At 53.2% G+C, this 19080-nt stretch overlaps 35 non-coding genes across 35 annotated transcripts; all 35 read right to left on the bottom strand.

Moving 5' to 3' along the window:
- Positions 1-168: 168 nt before the first annotated feature.
- Trnal-cag (transfer RNA leucine (anticodon CAG)) lies at positions 169-250 on the bottom strand. The gene has a single exon. It is a non-coding gene; the product is annotated as a tRNA-Leu (tRNA).
- Positions 251-328: 78 nt separating this feature from the next.
- On the bottom strand, positions 329-410 carry Trnal-aag (transfer RNA leucine (anticodon AAG)). Its single transcript has one exon. It is a non-coding gene; the product is annotated as a tRNA-Leu (tRNA).
- A 287-nt stretch (positions 411-697) lies between these two features.
- On the bottom strand, positions 698-770 carry Trnah-gug (transfer RNA histidin (anticodon GUG)). The gene has a single exon. It is a non-coding gene; the product is annotated as a tRNA-His (tRNA).
- A 382-nt stretch (positions 771-1152) lies between these two features.
- On the bottom strand, positions 1153-1224 carry Trnae-cuc (transfer RNA glutamic acid (anticodon CUC)). The gene has a single exon. It is a non-coding gene; the product is annotated as a tRNA-Glu (tRNA).
- A 280-nt stretch (positions 1225-1504) lies between these two features.
- On the bottom strand, positions 1505-1586 carry Trnal-cag (transfer RNA leucine (anticodon CAG)). Its single transcript has one exon. It is a non-coding gene; the product is annotated as a tRNA-Leu (tRNA).
- A 78-nt stretch (positions 1587-1664) lies between these two features.
- Positions 1665-1746, bottom strand: Trnal-aag (transfer RNA leucine (anticodon AAG)). The gene has a single exon. It is a non-coding gene; the product is annotated as a tRNA-Leu (tRNA).
- Positions 1747-2033: 287 nt separating this feature from the next.
- Positions 2034-2106, bottom strand: Trnah-gug (transfer RNA histidin (anticodon GUG)). The gene has a single exon. It is a non-coding gene; the product is annotated as a tRNA-His (tRNA).
- A 382-nt stretch (positions 2107-2488) lies between these two features.
- Trnae-cuc (transfer RNA glutamic acid (anticodon CUC)) lies at positions 2489-2560 on the bottom strand. The gene has a single exon. It is a non-coding gene; the product is annotated as a tRNA-Glu (tRNA).
- Positions 2561-2840: 280 nt separating this feature from the next.
- Positions 2841-2922, bottom strand: Trnal-cag (transfer RNA leucine (anticodon CAG)). Its single transcript has one exon. It is a non-coding gene; the product is annotated as a tRNA-Leu (tRNA).
- Positions 2923-3000: 78 nt separating this feature from the next.
- Trnal-aag (transfer RNA leucine (anticodon AAG)) lies at positions 3001-3082 on the bottom strand. The gene has a single exon. It is a non-coding gene; the product is annotated as a tRNA-Leu (tRNA).
- Positions 3083-3369: 287 nt separating this feature from the next.
- Trnah-gug (transfer RNA histidin (anticodon GUG)) lies at positions 3370-3442 on the bottom strand. Its single transcript has one exon. It is a non-coding gene; the product is annotated as a tRNA-His (tRNA).
- Positions 3443-3824: 382 nt separating this feature from the next.
- Positions 3825-3896, bottom strand: Trnae-cuc (transfer RNA glutamic acid (anticodon CUC)). Its single transcript has one exon. It is a non-coding gene; the product is annotated as a tRNA-Glu (tRNA).
- Positions 3897-4175: 279 nt separating this feature from the next.
- Trnal-cag (transfer RNA leucine (anticodon CAG)) lies at positions 4176-4257 on the bottom strand. Its single transcript has one exon. It is a non-coding gene; the product is annotated as a tRNA-Leu (tRNA).
- Positions 4258-4335: 78 nt separating this feature from the next.
- On the bottom strand, positions 4336-4417 carry Trnal-aag (transfer RNA leucine (anticodon AAG)). The gene has a single exon. It is a non-coding gene; the product is annotated as a tRNA-Leu (tRNA).
- Positions 4418-4704: 287 nt separating this feature from the next.
- On the bottom strand, positions 4705-4777 carry Trnah-gug (transfer RNA histidin (anticodon GUG)). The gene has a single exon. It is a non-coding gene; the product is annotated as a tRNA-His (tRNA).
- Positions 4778-5159: 382 nt separating this feature from the next.
- Positions 5160-5231, bottom strand: Trnae-cuc (transfer RNA glutamic acid (anticodon CUC)). The gene has a single exon. It is a non-coding gene; the product is annotated as a tRNA-Glu (tRNA).
- Positions 5232-5511: 280 nt separating this feature from the next.
- Trnal-cag (transfer RNA leucine (anticodon CAG)) lies at positions 5512-5593 on the bottom strand. The gene has a single exon. It is a non-coding gene; the product is annotated as a tRNA-Leu (tRNA).
- A 78-nt stretch (positions 5594-5671) lies between these two features.
- Positions 5672-5753, bottom strand: Trnal-aag (transfer RNA leucine (anticodon AAG)). The gene has a single exon. It is a non-coding gene; the product is annotated as a tRNA-Leu (tRNA).
- Positions 5754-6040: 287 nt separating this feature from the next.
- Positions 6041-6113, bottom strand: Trnah-gug (transfer RNA histidin (anticodon GUG)). Its single transcript has one exon. It is a non-coding gene; the product is annotated as a tRNA-His (tRNA).
- A 382-nt stretch (positions 6114-6495) lies between these two features.
- Positions 6496-6567, bottom strand: Trnae-cuc (transfer RNA glutamic acid (anticodon CUC)). The gene has a single exon. It is a non-coding gene; the product is annotated as a tRNA-Glu (tRNA).
- Positions 6568-6846: 279 nt separating this feature from the next.
- On the bottom strand, positions 6847-6928 carry Trnal-cag (transfer RNA leucine (anticodon CAG)). The gene has a single exon. It is a non-coding gene; the product is annotated as a tRNA-Leu (tRNA).
- Positions 6929-14532: 7604 nt separating this feature from the next.
- Positions 14533-14605, bottom strand: Trnah-gug (transfer RNA histidin (anticodon GUG)). The gene has a single exon. It is a non-coding gene; the product is annotated as a tRNA-His (tRNA).
- Positions 14606-14987: 382 nt separating this feature from the next.
- Trnae-cuc (transfer RNA glutamic acid (anticodon CUC)) lies at positions 14988-15059 on the bottom strand. The gene has a single exon. It is a non-coding gene; the product is annotated as a tRNA-Glu (tRNA).
- Positions 15060-15339: 280 nt separating this feature from the next.
- Trnal-cag (transfer RNA leucine (anticodon CAG)) lies at positions 15340-15421 on the bottom strand. Its single transcript has one exon. It is a non-coding gene; the product is annotated as a tRNA-Leu (tRNA).
- A 78-nt stretch (positions 15422-15499) lies between these two features.
- On the bottom strand, positions 15500-15581 carry Trnal-aag (transfer RNA leucine (anticodon AAG)). The gene has a single exon. It is a non-coding gene; the product is annotated as a tRNA-Leu (tRNA).
- A 287-nt stretch (positions 15582-15868) lies between these two features.
- On the bottom strand, positions 15869-15941 carry Trnah-gug (transfer RNA histidin (anticodon GUG)). The gene has a single exon. It is a non-coding gene; the product is annotated as a tRNA-His (tRNA).
- Positions 15942-16323: 382 nt separating this feature from the next.
- Trnae-cuc (transfer RNA glutamic acid (anticodon CUC)) lies at positions 16324-16395 on the bottom strand. Its single transcript has one exon. It is a non-coding gene; the product is annotated as a tRNA-Glu (tRNA).
- Positions 16396-16675: 280 nt separating this feature from the next.
- On the bottom strand, positions 16676-16757 carry Trnal-cag (transfer RNA leucine (anticodon CAG)). Its single transcript has one exon. It is a non-coding gene; the product is annotated as a tRNA-Leu (tRNA).
- Positions 16758-16835: 78 nt separating this feature from the next.
- On the bottom strand, positions 16836-16917 carry Trnal-aag (transfer RNA leucine (anticodon AAG)). Its single transcript has one exon. It is a non-coding gene; the product is annotated as a tRNA-Leu (tRNA).
- Positions 16918-17204: 287 nt separating this feature from the next.
- On the bottom strand, positions 17205-17277 carry Trnah-gug (transfer RNA histidin (anticodon GUG)). Its single transcript has one exon. It is a non-coding gene; the product is annotated as a tRNA-His (tRNA).
- A 382-nt stretch (positions 17278-17659) lies between these two features.
- On the bottom strand, positions 17660-17731 carry Trnae-cuc (transfer RNA glutamic acid (anticodon CUC)). The gene has a single exon. It is a non-coding gene; the product is annotated as a tRNA-Glu (tRNA).
- Positions 17732-18010: 279 nt separating this feature from the next.
- On the bottom strand, positions 18011-18092 carry Trnal-cag (transfer RNA leucine (anticodon CAG)). Its single transcript has one exon. It is a non-coding gene; the product is annotated as a tRNA-Leu (tRNA).
- Positions 18093-18170: 78 nt separating this feature from the next.
- Positions 18171-18252, bottom strand: Trnal-aag (transfer RNA leucine (anticodon AAG)). The gene has a single exon. It is a non-coding gene; the product is annotated as a tRNA-Leu (tRNA).
- A 287-nt stretch (positions 18253-18539) lies between these two features.
- Trnah-gug (transfer RNA histidin (anticodon GUG)) lies at positions 18540-18612 on the bottom strand. The gene has a single exon. It is a non-coding gene; the product is annotated as a tRNA-His (tRNA).
- A 382-nt stretch (positions 18613-18994) lies between these two features.
- Positions 18995-19066, bottom strand: Trnae-cuc (transfer RNA glutamic acid (anticodon CUC)). Its single transcript has one exon. It is a non-coding gene; the product is annotated as a tRNA-Glu (tRNA).
- Between the last annotated feature and the right edge of the window lie 14 nt (positions 19067-19080).

Below are 19080 nucleotides of genomic sequence, written 5' to 3'. Positions count from 1 at the left end.
TTTCGTGGAGACGAACGCCAGCAATCGTGACACCAGACTGCGCCTGTGAATCCTGTCGTTGCACCACGCACTGTGCTGCTACGACAATTTAAGAAAGAGACGCTCACGGCTTGCTGCGCTGTTCCCTTCGCGGGTAATCAGTGCTCCTGCTTTCGAGACAGAAAACATTGGCAGCGGTGGGATTCGAACCCACGCCTCCGAAGAGACTGGTGCCTGAAACCAGCGCCTTAGACCGCTCGGCCACGCTACCTACGTGGCACGGCGGTCACAGGAGCTGCGTTCTACCCCACGAGAAAACATCGCAATGGCACAAAAAACGAGAAAAAGCTGGCAGCGGTGGGATTCGAAACCACGCCTCCGAAGAGACTGGTGCCTTAAACCAGCGCCTTAGACCGCTCGGCCACGCTACCTGTGCCCGTGTTCTTCGCTTTTGTAGAAACAGTGCACGACACAGCTTCCTGTTCTGCTGCGACTGGCTGCTCATCCATTGCACCTCAAACAACTGCCATTTTCGAATAGAGATTAACTACACAGGCAGCTGCCCGCTCTCTGGTGCGGCGGCATTACGTGTTGATAATGAATTGGTAGTGCCACCCGCAGCCTGCGGAACATGAGTGAAAAATCAAGAGGGCACCGTAATTTCAAACACTGAGTCACAATCGTCACTGCAGCGACAGCAAGGCAAAACTTTAAAAATTGCCGTGACCAGGATTCGAAACCTGGGTTATTGCGGCCACAACGCAATGTCCTAACCACTAGACGATCACGGCCACGGAGGCACCGCCGACGGCAGTTCTCGCGACTGCAAGTGGCGATGAACAGCAAAGCTCGGCCCACACACCACTGTGTCTCCCCACAGCTGTGCCAGACGCGGTCTCCATTATATGTATACTGGCAAACGAACGTGTCTGCGCTGTAAGGACACTAAGCAGTGTGGTTAGCTGCATTCAACCCCCGTGGCAATGTCTTGCAGTCCTCCAACTCTGTTGACCACAGGTATGTGCCTCAATAAGAGGTGGACAGACGTCGCATCGCTCTCGCCGTCACTTGTGACCGCGAATCGTACTTAACGTAATTTTCTGCAAGCGTCAGCGGAGCGTCAGTCGAGCTAAGTCGGGCCAAGTCGCATAAGAGGAGCAACAAAATGCGCATTTCCGGTACCGGGAATCGAACCCGGGCCTCCTGGGTGAGAGCCAGGCATCCTAGCCACTAGACCACACCGGATAACGACGCAAGCGCTCCTCCAGCGAACGCAGCAAACAGTACACACGCTACTTGACGACAACGGCCAAAATTTAGCGTTTCCACTTTGTAGAAACGGCATGCTCGGGACGCATTTCGTGGAGACGAACGCCAGCAATCGTGACACCAGACTGCGCCTGTGAATCCTGTCGTTGCACCACGCACTGTGCTGCTACGACAATTTAAGAAGGAGACGCTCACGGCTTGCTGCGCTGTTCCCTTCGCGGGTAATCAGTGCTCCTGCTTTCGAGACAGAAAACATTGGCAGCGGTGGGATTCGAACCCACGCCTCCGAAGAGACTGGTGCCTGAAACCAGCGCCTTAGACCGCTCGGCCACGCTACCTACGTGGCACGGCGGTCACAGGAGCTGCGTTCTACCCCACGAGAAAACATCGCAATGGCACAAAAAACGAGAAAAAGCTGGCAGCGGTGGGATTCGAACCCACGCCTCCGAAGAGACTGGTGCCTTAAACCAGCGCCTTAGACCGCTCGGCCACGCTACCTGTGCCGGTGTTCTTCGCTTTTGTAGAAACAGTGCACGACACAGCTTCCTGTTCTGCTGCGACTGGCTGCTCATCCATTGCACCTCAAACAACTGCCATTTTCGAATAGAGATTAACTACACAGGCAGCTGCCCGCTCTCTGGTGCGGCGGCATTACGTGTTGATAATGAATTGGTAGTGCCACCCGCAGCCTGCGGAACATGAGTGAAAAATCAAGAGGGCACCGTAATTTCAAACACTGAGTCACAATCGTCACTGCAGCGACAGCAAGGCAAAACTTTAAAAATTGCCGTGACCAGGATTCGAAACCTGGGTTATTGCGGCCACAACGCAATGTCCTAACCACTAGACGATCACGGCCACGGAGGCACCGCCGACGGCAGTTCTCGCGACTGCAAGTGGCGATGAACAGCAAAGCTCGGCCCACACACCACTGTGTCTCCCCACAGCTGTGCCAGACGCGGTCTCCATTATATGTATACTGGCAAACGAACGTGTCTGCGCTGTAAGGACACTAAGCAGTGTGGTTAGCTGCATTCAACCCCCGTGGCAATGTCTTGCAGTCCTCCAACTCTGTTGACCACAGGTATGTGCCTCAATAAGAGGTGGACAGACGTCGCATCGCTCTCGCCGTCACTTGTGACCGCGAATCGTACTTAACGTAATTTTCTGCAAGCGTCAGCGGAGCGTCAGTCGAGCTAAGTCGGGCCAAGTCGCATAAGAGGAGCAACAAAATGCGCATTTCCGGTACCGGGAATCGAACCCGGGCCTCCTGGGTGAGAGCCAGGCATCCTAGCCACTAGACCACACCGGATAACGACGCAAGCGCTCCTCCAGCGAACGCAGCAAACAGTACACACGCTACTTGACGACAACGGCCAAAATTTAGCGTTTCCACTTTGTAGAAACGGCATGCTCGGGACGCATTTCGTGGAGACGAACGCCAGCAATCGTGACACCAGACTGCGCCTGTGAATCCTGTCGTTGCACCACGCACTGTGCTGCTACGACAATTTAAGAAGGAGACGCTCACGGCTTGCTGCGCTGTTCCCTTCGCGGGTAATCAGTGCTCCTGCTTTCGAGACAGAAAACATTGGCAGCGGTGGGATTCGAACCCACGCCTCCGAAGAGACTGGTGCCTGAAACCAGCGCCTTAGACCGCTCGGCCACGCTACCTACGTGGCACGGCGGTCACAGGAGCTGCGTTCTACCCCACGAGAAAACATCGCAATGGCACAAAAAACGAGAAAAAGCTGGCAGCGGTGGGATTCGAACCCACGCCTCCGAAGAGACTGGTGCCTTAAACCAGCGCCTTAGACCGCTCGGCCACGCTACCTGTGCCGGTGTTCTTCGCTTTTGTAGAAACAGTGCACGACACAGCTTCCTGTTCTGCTGCGACTGGCTGCTCATCCATTGCACCTCAAACAACTGCCATTTTCGAATAGAGATTAACTACACAGGCAGCTGCCCGCTCTCTGGTGCGGCGGCATTACGTGTTGATAATGAATTGGTAGTGCCACCCGCAGCCTGCGGAACATGAGTGAAAAATCAAGAGGGCACCGTAATTTCAAACACTGAGTCACAATCGTCACTGCAGCGACAGCAAGGCAAAACTTTAAAAATTGCCGTGACCAGGATTCGAAACCTGGGTTATTGCGGCCACAACGCAATGTCCTAACCACTAGACGATCACGGCCACGGAGGCACCGCCGACGGCAGTTCTCGCGACTGCAAGTGGCGATGAACAGCAAAGCTCGGCCCACACACCACTGTGTCTCCCCACAGCTGTGCCAGACGCGGTCTCCATTATATGTATACTGGCAAACGAACGTGTCTGCGCTGTAAGGACACTAAGCAGTGTGGTTAGCTGCATTCAACCCCCGTGGCAATGTCTTGCAGTCCTCCAACTCTGTTGACCACAGGTATGTGCCTCAATAAGAGGTGGACAGACGTCGCATCGCTCTCGCCGTCACTTGTGACCGCGAATCGTACTTAACGTAATTTTCTGCAAGCGTCAGCGGAGCGTCAGTCGAGCTAAGTCGGGCCAAGTCGCATAAGAGGAGCAACAAAATGCGCATTTCCGGTACCGGGAATCGAACCCGGGCCTCCTGGGTGAGAGCCAGGCATCCTAGCCACTAGACCACACCGGATAACGACGCAAGCGCTCCTCCAGCGAACGCAGCAAACAGTACACACGCTACTTGACGACAACGGCCAAAATTTAGCGTTTCCACTTTGTAGAACGGCATGCTCGGGACGCATTTCGTGGAGACGAACGCCAGCAATCGTGACACCAGACTGCGCCTGTGAATCCTGTCGTTGCACCACGCACTGTGCTGCTACGACAATTTAAGAAAGAGACGCTCACGGCTTGCTGCGCTGTTCCCTTCGCGGGTAATCAGTGCTCCTGCTTTCGAGACAGAAAACATTGGCAGCGGTGGGATTCGAACCCACGCCTCCGAAGAGACTGGTGCCTGAAACCAGCGCCTTAGACCGCTCGGCCACGCTACCTACGTGGCACGGCGGTCACAGGAGCTGCGTTCTACCCCACGAGAAAACATCGCAATGGCACAAAAAACGAGAAAAAGCTGGCAGCGGTGGGATTCGAAACCACGCCTCCGAAGAGACTGGTGCCTTAAACCAGCGCCTTAGACCGCTCGGCCACGCTACCTGTGCCCGTGTTCTTCGCTTTTGTAGAAACAGTGCACGACACAGCTTCCTGTTCTGCTGCGACTGGCTGCTCATCCATTGCACCTCAAACAACTGCCATTTTCGAATAGAGATTAACTACACAGGCAGCTGCCCGCTCTCTGGTGCGGCGGCATTACGTGTTGATAATGAATTGGTAGTGCCACCCGCAGCCTGCGGAACATGAGTGAAAAATCAAGAGGGCACCGTAATTTCAAACACTGAGTCACAATCGTCACTGCAGCGACAGCAAGGCAAAACTTTAAAAATTGCCGTGACCAGGATTCGAAACCTGGGTTATTGCGGCCACAACGCAATGTCCTAACCACTAGACGATCACGGCCACGGAGGCACCGCCGACGGCAGTTCTCGCGACTGCAAGTGGCGATGAACAGCAAAGCTCGGCCCACACACCACTGTGTCTCCCCACAGCTGTGCCAGACGCGGTCTCCATTATATGTATACTGGCAAACGAACGTGTCTGCGCTGTAAGGACACTAAGCAGTGTGGTTAGCTGCATTCAACCCCCGTGGCAATGTCTTGCAGTCCTCCAACTCTGTTGACCACAGGTATGTGCCTCAATAAGAGGTGGACAGACGTCGCATCGCTCTCGCCGTCACTTGTGACCGCGAATCGTACTTAACGTAATTTTCTGCAAGCGTCAGCGGAGCGTCAGTCGAGCTAAGTCGGGCCAAGTCGCATAAGAGGAGCAACAAAATGCGCATTTCCGGTACCGGGAATCGAACCCGGGCCTCCTGGGTGAGAGCCAGGCATCCTAGCCACTAGACCACACCGGATAACGACGCAAGCGCTCCTCCAGCGAACGCAGCAAACAGTACACACGCTACTTGACGACAACGGCCAAAATTTAGCGTTTCCACTTTGTAGAAACGGCATGCTCGGGACGCATTTCGTGGAGACGAACGCCAGCAATCGTGACACCAGACTGCGCCTGTGAATCCTGTCGTTGCACCACGCACTGTGCTGCTACGACAATTTAAGAAGGAGACGCTCACGGCTTGCTGCGCTGTTCCCTTCGCGGGTAATCAGTGCTCCTGCTTTCGAGACAGAAAACATTGGCAGCGGTGGGATTCGAACCCACGCCTCCGAAGAGACTGGTGCCTGAAACCAGCGCCTTAGACCGCTCGGCCACGCTACCTACGTGGCACGGCGGTCACAGGAGCTGCGTTCTACCCCACGAGAAAACATCGCAATGGCACAAAAAACGAGAAAAAGCTGGCAGCGGTGGGATTCGAACCCACGCCTCCGAAGAGACTGGTGCCTTAAACCAGCGCCTTAGACCGCTCGGCCACGCTACCTGTGCCGGTGTTCTTCGCTTTTGTAGAAACAGTGCACGACACAGCTTCCTGTTCTGCTGCGACTGGCTGCTCATCCATTGCACCTCAAACAACTGCCATTTTCGAATAGAGATTAACTACACAGGCAGCTGCCCGCTCTCTGGTGCGGCGGCATTACGTGTTGATAATGAATTGGTAGTGCCACCCGCAGCCTGCGGAACATGAGTGAAAAATCAAGAGGGCACCGTAATTTCAAACACTGAGTCACAATCGTCACTGCAGCGACAGCAAGGCAAAACTTTAAAAATTGCCGTGACCAGGATTCGAAACCTGGGTTATTGCGGCCACAACGCAATGTCCTAACCACTAGACGATCACGGCCACGGAGGCACCGCCGACGGCAGTTCTCGCGACTGCAAGTGGCGATGAACAGCAAAGCTCGGCCCACACACCACTGTGTCTCCCCACAGCTGTGCCAGACGCGGTCTCCATTATATGTATACTGGCAAACGAACGTGTCTGCGCTGTAAGGACACTAAGCAGTGTGGTTAGCTGCATTCAACCCCCGTGGCAATGTCTTGCAGTCCTCCAACTCTGTTGACCACAGGTATGTGCCTCAATAAGAGGTGGACAGACGTCGCATCGCTCTCGCCGTCACTTGTGACCGCGAATCGTACTTAACGTAATTTTCTGCAAGCGTCAGCGGAGCGTCAGTCGAGCTAAGTCGGGCCAAGTCGCATAAGAGGAGCAACAAAATGCGCATTTCCGGTACCGGGAATCGAACCCGGGCCTCCTGGGTGAGAGCCAGGCATCCTAGCCACTAGACCACACCGGATAACGACGCAAGCGCTCCTCCAGCGAACGCAGCAAACAGTACACACGCTACTTGACGACAACGGCCAAAATTTAGCGTTTCCACTTTGTAGAACGGCATGCTCGGGACGCATTTCGTGGAGACGAACGCCAGCAATCGTGACACCAGACTGCGCCTGTGAATCCTGTCGTTGCACCACGCACTGTGCTGCTACGACAATTTAAGAAAGAGACGCTCACGGCTTGCTGCGCTGTTCCCTTCGCGGGTAATCAGTGCTCCTGCTTTCGAGACAGAAAACATTGGCAGCGGTGGGATTCGAACCCACGCCTCCGAAGAGACTGGTGCCTGAAACCAGCGCCTTAGACCGCTCGGCCACGCTACCTACGTGGCACGGCGGTCACAGGAGCTGCGTTCTACCCCACGAGAAAACATCGCAATGGCACAAAAAACGAGAAAAAGCTGGCAGCTTTTTTTTTTTTTTTTTTTTTTTTTTTCGGGCCTCCCAACTCCCCTTATAGCCCGGCCTTGCGCTCTCCAAATAACGCCTTCGTCGGCGAGCTTCTCAGCTATAGTAAGTGCTGGTGCCAGATATAACGGAAACGAAAACGAACGTTGACGAAAGAAAGTAGCAAAGTAAGCCTCCTTCCTGTGAGGCATTCCTTGTGAGAAGGGTAAACAAACACGTATGCAGCTCCACGGAAAGCAGAGTAGTTACATGAAGGCTCCGTGAAGTGCGAAAACAAAAAGTGTATATATATATAGACATAGAACCGGCTGGAAGAAGTCAAAGAAAAGTCCAGTCAGCGCACAAAGCAAAACGCCGGCCAGCAATGCAAAAAAAATCATGAAACACGGACGTACATCGTGAAGAACCGAGTAACGGTGAGCACGCCGAAAAAACGACAAAGAAATGGAAAGAAGCCAATGCAAGAAGGAAAAAACACACCAGGAATCCTGACCAAAGTAAAATCAAGGAAACACAACGAAATGTCCACAAAAAAAGGGGGGGGGACACTTTCACGCAACGCCTCTCCTTGGCATCACGATCCCATACCAATACATGGCAGAGTGGGAAACAAGAAGAAAATAAAGAAAGCTAAACAAAATATCCCCGCATATGACCATATACGAGGCATTTCCCAAGGGAGAAACGTCTCCCGTTTACGTTATATTTATCGTTACTGGTACTAAATAGACATTCAACACAAGGCGAGGGCACGTTCAATCACGTCATAAATTTAAGCAGGAAAATGTAAATTTAATTAAGTCGACATCGGGAATAGAGTATAAGCATGTGCCAAGGCGACATGCAAAAAATTCGCAAAAGTCAGAGCATAATCACGTCGAACACGGGACTGGCCATGTTCAGCCCATAAGTACGTGAGAAAATCCAGTCGGTCAGTCAGTTTAAGACAAAACAAAGAGTGGATGGTATGACCGAGTATCCAGATGGTGGCGTTGCGCTTGGTGGTCGGGAACGCCTTACACTGGGGTACCATCGCATCTGCCACTGTCACCTGCGCTAAAGACACCCTGTTTATGAGACGCACCATATCCCTAGCAGTGTCCCACACAGCACGGAACCGACGGCACACAAAGCGATGTTCAACGCTGTCCACTTCATGACACTCTTCACAGGCGGGGGATGGACTTAGATGAATAGAGTGCAATTTAGCATTCGTGGGAATAGTACCATTAACGACCTTATACCACGTCGCTCTAACGTGGGCAGGGAGGACGGGTGTGGCGATGTTTCGCCAAACTGTTCGCCAGTCAGTGTGCGGCAGGCGGTACTCCCACTTGTTCCGGGCCGGTGATCCCCGCAGAGCACGGATAATGTCGCCGACACGACCTCCGCTGGAGCCACCATACGCAAGATAGCTGTTGTTAAAATAAAAACGGCGCACGTAATTCAGCGCAAAGGGTATGTGGCTGACAGAGACTGGAGCAACCACGGAAGGTGGACGGTATTGAGTGAACAACATGACCGTGGCACTGCAGGTGCCCTTCTCTAACACGGCCGTAGTCCGTTTGAGGAGGAGTGCCGCGCATTTGGCGGAAAAATCCACCAGACCGAGTCCCCCATCGGCTGGATTTAAGGTGCAGGTGGCTAAGGAAACTTTGAAAATGTCCCCTTTCCAAAGGAGCCAGTAGACGGCCTGTTTAATAGCGCGGTCTAAGAGCTTAGGTACGGGGAGAACTTGTGCTAGATACCACGCTCGAGCTAGGATGGTAGAATTAATAAGCTGCACCTTATCGTATAGCGCCAAATGCCGGGCCGCATGAATTTTAACGACCGCCCTAATTTTGTGTAAGATGGGACGCCAATTCAGGGCCTCCATGCGCTGAGGATTATCAGATAAAATTACCCCCAGGACCCTGTGCTGCTGCACAACACGGAACCAATGTCGACGCACATGACTCATCCGTGGGGTTAGGGGAAGCAAAACCGTCTTGTGAACATTCACAATGGCCCCCGTCGCCGTTTCAAATTGCCGGAGAACCGAGTACAGGGTATCTACATCTGCCGGCCGACCCAAGAACACTCCAAGATCGTCGGCATAAGCCCGGCAAGTAAGGCGATCGGCCCCAAGTTGGATCCCCGGACACTCATTGCAGATGGACCGCAGCAGCGGGTCGAGCGCCAAAGCGTAAAGTGTCATCGACAATGGGCAACCCTGCCTGACCGAGCGAGTCAGACGTATAGGTGGACTAAGGGACCCATTGACGATGACACTCGACGTGGCATTACGCAAAAAACCCTGAACCGTGTTGGTAAACTTACGGCCAAACCCCATGGCAACCATCACACGCCGTAATAGGCATGGCCAACCCTGTCAAAAGCATTCTGGAAATCGACCAACATAATCGCTGCCGACCGAACCCTGTTGCCGCGTACAAAACCGATACAGTCTCGATAGGCCAGAACTGCATCAAAAATATTCCTGTCACGCACAGCACACGTCTGATGTTCACAGAGAACGCGCGGCATGACTTGCCGCAGTCTGTGCGCGACGCACCTCGCCATGATCTTATAATCCGCGTTCAACAAGGTGATCGGTCGGACAGTATGTATAGTCGGCGTCGCAGTCGATTTAGGAAGGAGCGTGATGCATCCCGCTGCAAATACCTGTGGTAGAGGAGCGCCAGTAAGAATTTCATTGGCGATAGCAGTTAAAGTATCGCGGAAAAGGGGAAAAAACTGCAAATAAAATTCAGCGGGTATGCCGTCAATGCCGGGAGATTTACCCCGAGGACTGCGCTTGACAGCTTCATGCAAGTCGTCGGACGTAAAAGCCTCATTAAGATGGACACGGTCTGTGCGACTTAAAACATTAGGGACCCCCTGTAAAATACGACGCAGCGCAGCGGGATCGACATCAACATCTTGAAAAAGTGACTCAAAATGTGCGTGGATTTCATTCGCAATCGTCACCCTGTCGGAGGTTGTTATTCCATCCTGAGTGACCCACGCAGTAAAGGCCAATCGTTCGCGCATCTTCCGCTCTCTATTGAGATGATATATAGAGAGCGGCTCCCCGTCCACGGCGCCCACAGGCTGGCTCCGAGTAACCGGCCCTCTGCTCTTCCGCCGTAGATCGGTCAAAAGTTCGGCCTGAAATTGTTTTAAAACGGGAAGAAGATGCGGCTGGCCCGTAACTTGTCGGGCGAGGTCCTTTAAACAGCTCTGATAAAAGTGTGACGTCGAGCGACGCCAGTGCGCTGCGTCGCGACTAAAATTTATTAAAAAGGTCCGAACTGCTGGTTTGGCAGCGCCAACCCACCACTCGAGGACGCTACTATCACCGGGTTTAGTCTGTAAAAGTTTGTGCCACATAGTAGTAAAGGACTGCTGAAAATAGGAGTCGGCTAACAGGCTGCTGTTAAACTTCCACAGATTTTTGCGATAGGAAGGCCTAGAAAGTGGAAGAGAGAGGTCACAAATATAGCTGCAGTGATCTGAAAAAATAACCGGCCTGACCTCAGATCGAGTCACCGGGGCTGCTAGTGACGATGACACATAAATCCGATCGAGCCGGCTATGTCCCGTTGGATAAAAATAGGTATACTCCGTTTCAACCGGGTGGAGCATTCGCCACGTGTCCTTAAGATTAAAACTCTTGATGAGCGTGTGTAGTTCCTGACACTTGTTGGGGCGCGGCTCCTGGTCGCGATCATCAGTGACCGCATTAAAGTCACCGCCTAAGATTAAATGAGCGGAGTTCCGGTGCAAAACCTCACACAACTCCTGACCATAAAAGAGCCGCCGCGCCGCGTAGTCGCTGCCGGAAGGAGCGTAAACATTAACAAATACGACGCCTTCAATAGTGCACGCAATAGCGCGGCCAGTAGGTAGACACTCAATATTCGTGACACTGAGGCCGGGACAGACTAATATAGCAGTACCGGTGACGTCATCAGACACCACATTATCCACAATAACGTAGTCACACAGATCGGTCAGAAGCATCAGAGCCTCACGTGTCACTTCTTGCAAAAGGCGACATGGCAACGGGTTTCACATAAAAGAGTATTTAAAGCAAGGACCTTATGCGGACTACGCATTTTGTTAACATTTACCGTAAGAATATGCCACCGACGCGTGTCAGGAACCATACACAACGCAAGGAACAACAAATGCAGTATTCACAAGAAGCGAAGCAGTAGCGCCGCGAAGGTAACGCGAATTGTGGACAAGATCGGCAAAAATGACATACCGACAGGTGGCAGGTAGCATACGCAGAATACACACGAAAGAAGTGTCCACAATAAGGGTCACAACGGCGCCACCAAGCAAAGCAACATGTGAATAGGAACGGCGAAAATGATCCACTGCAGGCTACCGAACTCCAGGCATAGCTAAAACAGCAACAATTAAGCACAGACAGAAAGCACAGACAAAAAGAGGTGCCCCGGCACAGCGAGGACAACGCAGTCGAGCGACAGGATCGGTAAAAAACAAACCGCCGACGCCGGACACAAAGCAAATCACAGGCATAAAGTGGCACAGCAAAAGGTCATGTGCGCTACCAAACGATGCATGAAATCGACAACAACGGTAAAAGTCATCCCCAACAGGTGCAGACAGGAGACATAGGTAGAATAATAAATGATACTGACAGAGTAAAAGTACATGTACGCCGCCAATACGATTCCATGCATGTCGTCGGCACGAGTGATGAGACATTGCCTCCGACGGGGGGCACACAACAGACACAGACAAAGACAAGAGATAATAACAATAATTATTAAAAGAAAAGAAACGGGCACAACTGCGGAAGCAACGGTGTCACAAGGAGTAGACACTCGGCTACACAACGACTAAAGTTCCACCCGCGTACAACGTATACCAGACACATTTAAAGGCGAATAAAAAAGTTGGCACAAATTTGCATGCACATGTGCCGCCAAACGACGCAAGGAAGTGCCAGGCACAGTGAAATATGTCCGCAACGGTTGTCACTCATCAGACGCGAGAAAAAAAAGTATGCGCACAACAAAAGCAGCACATGCACCGTTAAGACAGCGCATGATAGTGAGAGTAGCGGGGTAAACACACAGGCAATGCGTGTCAGACCCCAGACACAAACGAAATTACACAACTTGTTAAAAATAATGTGCACATCGTGAAAAACACCCGTGCGTCCGTAATGATTCAAGGGAACGGCAAGAACGACTAATTGTGCCTCCGAACGAGCGGCGGAAACCCGACATGTAGAAAGACCAGACATAGTTAAAATACGTAACAAATAAAAGTACACAAAGATGGGTGCAGTGACGCTGCCAAAACTCCACTCGGGAGCGACAATAAAGGTTAAAACGCGCAACAGACCGGTGTCACACAACACAGACGAGGAAACGTCACAAAAAACAATGTGAGACTTAAACAACGAGGAAAGCATGCACGCTGCCAAGCAAAGAGAACGTCACGTCACGTACCAGGGCCAGTCCCGTGTTCCACCTCCACTTCCGCCGCCCAGTCACACTTTTCACTAGAAAATACGGGGGGCTAAACCACGTCCGTGCCCATACTAACAGCGGCACCGGAAGGAGCCGCCGTGGCAGGTCCAGCGCCGGCGGCAGAATGAGATCCAGAATCCTGTGAGGGCGGCCGGATGCGACGGCAATGTGAGTCGTCCGATTTGCGTTTGCCCGCCAAATGTGCAGGCGACACGCTCGAAACAACGTCCATCGCCATATCGCTTGCCACGACAGGTTCCGTTTGAGTAAGCAGAACCTTAAGCTGACGAACTTGCTCGTCTCGCTTGGATTCCGCGGAACTCACGGACGCCGCAGGCTGACTGCAAGCGGCAGGCCGCTGCCGACGGCGATCGGAAGCCGACGCCTGCCGCGAGTCAACAACTGCACGCTGCGAGGCCCGTTGTAACTTTTTCTGTTTAGAGGAGGACTTGTAGGGTGGGACACAAGTCACCACCGGGGACGGCGTTCGCGCTTTACGAGAAGAAACACCCGAAATGCTAGCGCTGCGAATGCGAGTCACGTTGTCAGCCCTCTCAGTCGGCCGTTCCCTACGCGGTTTGGGTTCCGCGGGGGCGTCAAGACGCTCCTCACGGTCAACAACAACGGTGACAACATCGGACACAGTCTTATTCGCAACAGAGGGAGCAGCCTCGGGAACGGGTTCCGATACGGAAAGCGTTACAGCTGCCGGTACGGGGTCAGACACAATCGGTAGCTCATCAACAGCCGGCGGAGCAGGCACGGGGGCCGCTACACGCGCAGGCAAAGAAGTCACAGGCAACGCCGGGGAGCTATCAGCCTCAAGAACGGGAGGTGTAACATCCATAGCAGCAACGTCGTCTGCAATCTCAGGGACAGACACACGACTAGCACGTGCGGGGGAGGCGCCAAGCGCGACCGCCGCCCACGTCACCTCGTCCTGACCGTCTGTCCGTGGTAGTTGCACAGGGCGACTACGTTTCGGACAGTCCTGTCGAAAATGTCCGGTACCATTACAATAAGAACAGGTCGCCGGTTGGCCGCTATAAGTTATAAAGGCCCGATGGCCAGCAACAACAACAAAGGATGGTATATGCTGTCGGACAATCATGCGGACACTACGAACACCATTCTCAACATCATAATAGTAAGCTGACGACCATTTCTCTTTTACAACCGAAAGCACTGTACCGTACGGAAGTAAGCTACGAGAAATAGTTTCGTTTCTCACTTCGAATGGCAAGTTAAACACGCGTACAGTACGGATACCATAACCCGCGTTCGACAGCACAACATCACTAATAGTACCGTCAAGGTGCTTAATTTTACGGACACCACCATTAACATTGACTAAAGTGTCACACATATCAGAAGAGGACAATTTAAGAAACAACGAATTAAGGAACGCGTCCAGTTGAACGCCGAGGACTACACTTTTCGGCAATTGCAGGTCGTTTTTAATCCACTGGTGAATTTCGAAAGCCGTAGGCCTACGCACGGATCTATCAAACGCGCACTGAATATTATTCTGACGATTTTCTGAATTATCGAGATCCATGGTACTCACAGAAAGATGAAATCACAGAAGAAACAGCGACGCGAAGCACACACCGCCGACCGCGATCCGCAGGTAAACACAGCCCGGCACGCCGCAGCGAGCGCGCGATGTGTTCGGGCCCACGGCTCCGAAGAGACTGGTGCCTTAAACCAGCGCCTTAGACCGCTCGGCCACGCTACCTGTGCCCGTGTTCTTCGCTTTTGTAGAAACAGTGCACGACACAGCTTCCTGTTCTGCTGCGACTGGCTGCTCATCCATTGCACCTCAAACAACTGCCATTTTCGAATAGAGATTAACTACACAGGCAGCTGCCCGCTCTCTGGTGCGGCGGCATTACGTGTTGATAATGAATTGGTAGTGCCACCCGCAGCCTGCGGAACATGAGTGAAAAATCAAGAGGGCACCGTAATTTCAAACACTGAGTCACAATCGTCACTGCAGCGACAGCAAGGCAAAACTTTAAAAATTGCCGTGACCAGGATTCGAAACCTGGGTTATTGCGGCCACAACGCAATGTCCTAACCACTAGACGATCACGGCCACGGAGGCACCGCCGACGGCAGTTCTCGCGACTGCAAGTGGCGATGAACAGCAAAGCTCGGCCCACACACCACTGTGTCTCCCCACAGCTGTGCCAGACGCGGTCTCCATTATATGTATACTGGCAAACGAACGTGTCTGCGCTGTAAGGACACTAAGCAGTGTGGTTAGCTGCATTCAACCCCCGTGGCAATGTCTTGCAGTCCTCCAACTCTGTTGACCACAGGTATGTGCCTCAATAAGAGGTGGACAGACGTCGCATCGCTCTCGCCGTCACTTGTGACCGCGAATCGTACTTAACGTAATTTTCTGCAAGCGTCAGCGGAGCGTCAGTCGAGCTAAGTCGGGCCAAGTCGCATAAGAGGAGCAACAAAATGCGCATTTCCGGTACCGGGAATCGAACCCGGGCCTCCTGGGTGAGAGCCAGGCATCCTAGCCACTAGACCACACCGGATAACGACGCAAGCGCTCCTCCAGCGAACGCAGCAAACAGTACACACGCTACTTGACGACAACGGCCAAAATTTAGCGTTTCCACTTTGTAGAAACGGCATGCTCGGGACGCATTTCGTGGAGACGAACGCCAGCAATCGTGACACCAGACTGCGCCTGTGAATCCTGTCGTTGCACCACGCACTGTGCTGCTACGACAATTTAAGAAGGAGACGCTCACGGCTTGCTGCGCTGTTCCCTTCGCGGGTAATCAGTGCTCCTGCTTTCGAGACAGAAAACATTGGCAGCGGTGGGATTCGAACCCACGCCTCCGAAGAGACTGGTGCCTGAAACCAGCGCCTTAGACCGCTCGGCCACGCTACCTACGTGGCACGGCGGTCACAGGAGCTGCGTTCTACCCCACGAGAAAACATCGCAATGGCACAAAAAACGAGAAAAAGCTGGCAGCGGTGGGATTCGAACCCACGCCTCCGAAGAGACTGGTGCCTTAAACCAGCGCCTTAGACCGCTCGGCCACGCTACCTGTGCCGGTGTTCTTCGCTTTTGTAGAAACAGTGCACGACACAGCTTCCTGTTCTGCTGCGACTGGCTGCTCATCCATTGCACCTCAAACAACTGCCATTTTCGAATAGAGATTAACTACACAGGCAGCTGCCCGCTCTCTGGTGCGGCGGCATTACGTGTTGATAATGAATTGGTAGTGCCACCCGCAGCCTGCGGAACATGAGTGAAAAATCAAGAGGGCACCGTAATTTCAAACACTGAGTCACAATCGTCACTGCAGCGACAGCAAGGCAAAACTTTAAAAATTGCCGTGACCAGGATTCGAAACCTGGGTTATTGCGGCCACAACGCAATGTCCTAACCACTAGACGATCACGGCCACGGAGGCACCGCCGACGGCAGTTCTCGCGACTGCAAGTGGCGATGAACAGCAAAGCTCGGCCCACACACCACTGTGTCTCCCCACAGCTGTGCCAGACGCGGTCTCCATTATATGTATACTGGCAAACGAACGTGTCTGCGCTGTAAGGACACTAAGCAGTGTGGTTAGCTGCATTCAACCCCCGTGGCAATGTCTTGCAGTCCTCCAACTCTGTTGACCACAGGTATGTGCCTCAATAAGAGGTGGACAGACGTCGCATCGCTCTCGCCGTCACTTGTGACCGCGAATCGTACTTAACGTAATTTTCTGCAAGCGTCAGCGGAGCGTCAGTCGAGCTAAGTCGGGCCAAGTCGCATAAGAGGAGCAACAAAATGCGCATTTCCGGTACCGGGAATCGAACCCGGGCCTCCTGGGTGAGAGCCAGGCATCCTAGCCACTAGACCACACCGGATAACGACGCAAGCGCTCCTCCAGCGAACGCAGCAAACAGTACACACGCTACTTGACGACAACGGCCAAAATTTAGCGTTTCCACTTTGTAGAAACGGCATGCTCGGGACGCATTTCGTGGAGACGAACGCCAGCAATCGTGACACCAGACTGCGCCTGTGAATCCTGTCGTTGCACCACGCACTGTGCTGCTACGACAATTTAAGAAGGAGACGCTCACGGCTTGCTGCGCTGTTCCCTTCGCGGGTAATCAGTGCTCCTGCTTTCGAGACAGAAAACATTGGCAGCGGTGGGATTCGAACCCACGCCTCCGAAGAGACTGGTGCCTGAAACCAGCGCCTTAGACCGCTCGGCCACGCTACCTACGTGGCACGGCGGTCACAGGAGCTGCGTTCTACCCCACGAGAAAACATCGCAATGGCACAAAAAACGAGAAAAAGCTGGCAGCGGTGGGATTCGAACCCACGCCTCCGAAGAGACTGGTGCCTTAAACCAGCGCCTTAGACCGCTCGGCCACGCTACCTGTGCCGGTGTTCTTCGCTTTTGTAGAAACAGTGCACGACACAGCTTCCTGTTCTGCTGCGACTGGCTGCTCATCCATTGCACCTCAAACAACTGCCATTTTCGAATAGAGATTAACTACACAGGCAGCTGCCCGCTCTCTGGTGCGGCGGCATTACGTGTTGATAATGAATTGGTAGTGCCACCCGCAGCCTGCGGAACATGAGTGAAAAATCAAGAGGGCACCGTAATTTCAAACACTGAGTCACAATCGTCACTGCAGCGACAGCAAGGCAAAACTTTAAAAATTGCCGTGACCAGGATTCGAAACCTGGGTTATTGCGGCCACAACGCAATGTCCTAACCACTAGACGATCACGGCCACGGAGGCACCGCCGACGGCAGTTCTCGCGACTGCAAGTGGCGATGAACAGCAAAGCTCGGCCCACACACCACTGTGTCTCCCCACAGCTGTGCCAGACGCGGTCTCCATTATATGTATACTGGCAAACGAACGTGTCTGCGCTGTAAGGACACTAAGCAGTGTGGTTAGCTGCATTCAACCCCCGTGGCAATGTCTTGCAGTCCTCCAACTCTGTTGACCACAGGTATGTGCCTCAATAAGAGGTGGACAGACGTCGCATCGCTCTCGCCGTCACTTGTGACCGCGAATCGTACTTAACGTAATTTTCTGCAAGCGTCAGCGGAGCGTCAGTCGAGCTAAGTCGGGCCAAGTCGCATAAGAGGAGCAACAAAATGCGCATTTCCGGTACCGGGAATCGAACCCGGGCCTCCTGGGTGAGAGCCAGGCATCCTAGCCACTAGACCACACCGGATAACGACGCAAGCGCTCCTCCAGCGAACGCAGCAAACAGTACACACGCTACTTGACGACAACGGCCAAAATTTAGCGTTTCCACTTTGTAGAACGGCATGCTCGGGACGCATTTCGTGGAGACGAACGCCAGCAATCGTGACACCAGACTGCGCCTGTGAATCCTGTCGTTGCACCACGCACTGTGCTGCTACGACAATTTAAGAAAGAGACGCTCACGGCTTGCTGCGCTGTTCCCTTCGCGGGTAATCAGTGCTCCTGCTTTCGAGACAGAAAACATTGGCAGCGGTGGGATTCGAACCCACGCCTCCGAAGAGACTGGTGCCTGAAACCAGCGCCTTAGACCGCTCGGCCACGCTACCTACGTGGCACGGCGGTCACAGGAGCTGCGTTCTACCCCACGAGAAAACATCGCAATGGCACAAAAAACGAGAAAAAGCTGGCAGCGGTGGGATTCGAAACCACGCCTCCGAAGAGACTGGTGCCTTAAACCAGCGCCTTAGACCGCTCGGCCACGCTACCTGTGCCCGTGTTCTTCGCTTTTGTAGAAACAGTGCACGACACAGCTTCCTGTTCTGCTGCGACTGGCTGCTCATCCATTGCACCTCAAACAACTGCCATTTTCGAATAGAGATTAACTACACAGGCAGCTGCCCGCTCTCTGGTGCGGCGGCATTACGTGTTGATAATGAATTGGTAGTGCCACCCGCAGCCTGCGGAACATGAGTGAAAAATCAAGAGGGCACCGTAATTTCAAACACTGAGTCACAATCGTCACTGCAGCGACAGCAAGGCAAAACTTTAAAAATTGCCGTGACCAGGATTCGAAACCTGGGTTATTGCGGCCACAACGCAATGTCCTAACCACTAGACGATCACGGCCACGGAGGCACCGCCGACGGCAGTTCTCGCGACTGCAAGTGGCGATGAACAGCAAAGCTCGGCCCACACACCACTGTGTCTCCCCACAGCTGTGCCAGACGCGGTCTCCATTATATGTATACTGGCAAACGAACGTGTCTGCGCTGTAAGGACACTAAGCAGTGTGGTTAGCTGCATTCAACCCCCGTGGCAATGTCTTGCAGTCCTCCAACTCTGTTGACCACAGGTATGTGCCTCAATAAGAGGTGGACAGACGTCGCATCGCTCTCGCCGTCACTTGTGACCGCGAATCGTACTTAACGTAATTTTCTGCAAGCGTCAGCGGAGCGTCAGTCGAGCTAAGTCGGGCCAAGTCGCATAAGAGGAGCAACAAAATGCGCATTTCCGGTACCGGGAATCGAACCCGGGCCTCCTGGGTGAGAGCCAGGCATCCTAGCCACTAGACCACACCGGATAACGACGCAAGCG

This window comes from Schistocerca nitens, unplaced genomic scaffold, assembly GCF_023898315.1.
Source record: "Schistocerca nitens isolate TAMUIC-IGC-003100 unplaced genomic scaffold, iqSchNite1.1 HiC_scaffold_344, whole genome shotgun sequence".
Taxonomy (NCBI): Eukaryota; Metazoa; Arthropoda; class Insecta; order Orthoptera; family Acrididae; genus Schistocerca; species Schistocerca nitens.
The sequence above is the reverse complement of the archived record's forward strand: the minus strand, read 5'-3'. Positions and strand labels throughout refer to the sequence as shown.